Raw genomic sequence first — 1,737 nt, 5'->3', positions numbered from 1 at the left:
CACCTGTCCTGGGTGAGCTTGAACCACCAACCTTTCGGTTAACAGCTGAACGCGCTAACCATTGCGCCACGGAAGCCCAAAAATTAGATGTTCGTCAGGTATTGTGGAAAAACTTTGGCTTTTTACGTTACTTTTGAGATCTCACAACACCGCTCCTTGGTGGGCTCGAACCAACAACCTTTCGGTTAACAGATGAACGCGATAACCATTGCGCAACGGAAGCCCAAAAATTATATCGTCGTCAGGTATTGTGGAAAAACTTTGACTTTTTACGTCACATCTGAGACCTCACAACACCGCTCCCGGGTGGTTTCGAACTACCGAACATTCGGTTAACAGCCGAACGCACTAACCATTGCGCCACGGAAGCCCAAAAATTAAACGTTCGTCAGGTATTGTGCAAAAACACTGACTTTTTACGTTACATCTGATACCTCACAACACCGCTCCCGGGAAGGCTCGAACCACCAACCTTTCGGTTAACAGCCGAACGCGATAACCATTGCGCAACGGAAGCCCAAATATTAAATGTTCGCCTGGTATTGTGGAAAAACCCTGAATTTTTACGTTACATCTGAGACCTCATAACACCGCTCCCGGATGGGCTCGAACTAACAACCTTTCGGTTAACAGCCGAACGCGCTAACCATTGCACCACGGAAGCCCAAAAATTAAATGGTCGTCTAGTATTGTTGAAAACTTTGGCTTTTTACGTTACATTTGATATCTCACAACACCGCTCCCGGGTGGGCTCGAACCACCAACTTTTCGGTTAACAGCCGAACGCGCTAACCATTGAGCCACGGAAGCTCAGAAATTAAATGGTTGTCAGGTATTGTGGAAAACTTATGACTTTTTACGCTACATCTGAGACCCCACAACATCTCTCCCGGGTGGGCTTGACCCACCAACCTTTCGGTTAATAGCCGAACGCGCTAACCATTGAGCCACGGAAGCTCAGAAATTAAATGGTTGTCAGGTATTGTGGAAAACTTATGACTTTTTACGCTACATCTGAGACCCCACAACACCGCTCCCGGATGGGCTCGAACCACCAACCTTTCGGTTAAGAGCTGAACGCGCTAACCTTTACGCCACGGAAGCCCAAAAATTAGATATTCGTCAGGCATTGTGGAAAAACAAAGACTTTTTACGTCACATCTGAGACCTCACAACACCGCTCCCGGATGGGCTCGAACCACCAACCTTTCGGTTAACAGCCGAACGCGCTAACCATTGCGCCACGGAAGCCCAAAAATTAAATGTTCGTCTGGTATTGTGCAAAAACACTGACTTTTTACGTTACATCTGAGACGTCACAACACCGCTCCCGGGTGGGCTCGAACCACCAACCTTTCGGTTAACAGCCGAACGCGCTAACCATTGCGCCACGGAAGCTCAGAAATTCAATGGCTGTCAGGTATTGTGGAAAACTTATGACTTTTTACGCTACATCTGAGACCCCACAACACCTGTCCTGGGTGAGCTTGAACCACCAACCTTTCGGTTAACAGCTGAACGCGCTAACCATTGGGCCACGGAAGCCAAAAATTAGATGTTCGTCAGGTATTGTGGAAAAACAATGACTTTTTACGTTACATCTGAGACCTCACAACACCGCTCCCGGATGGGCTCGAACTAACAACCTTTCGGTTAACAGCCGAACGCGCTAACCATTGCACCACGGAAGCCCAAAAATTAAATGATCGTCAAGTATTGTTGAAAAACTTTGGCTTT

General features: G+C 47.4%; 1 non-coding gene across 1 annotated transcript; it reads right to left on the bottom strand.

Annotated features, from left to right (window-relative positions):
- Window positions 1-1,031: 1,031 nt before the first annotated feature.
- TRNAK-CUU (transfer RNA lysine (anticodon CUU)) lies at window positions 1,032-1,104 on the bottom strand. Its single transcript has one exon. It is a non-coding gene; the product is annotated as a tRNA-Lys (tRNA).
- Between the last annotated feature and the right edge of the window lie 633 nt (window positions 1,105-1,737).

This window comes from Phalangium opilio, unplaced genomic scaffold (genome assembly GCF_054372755.1).
Source record: "Phalangium opilio isolate 3A_F unplaced genomic scaffold, DU_Popi_V2 ptg001170l_1, whole genome shotgun sequence".
Classification (NCBI taxonomy): Eukaryota; Metazoa; Arthropoda; class Arachnida; order Opiliones; family Phalangiidae; genus Phalangium; species Phalangium opilio.
This window is presented reverse-complemented; position numbering and strand designations above follow the sequence as displayed.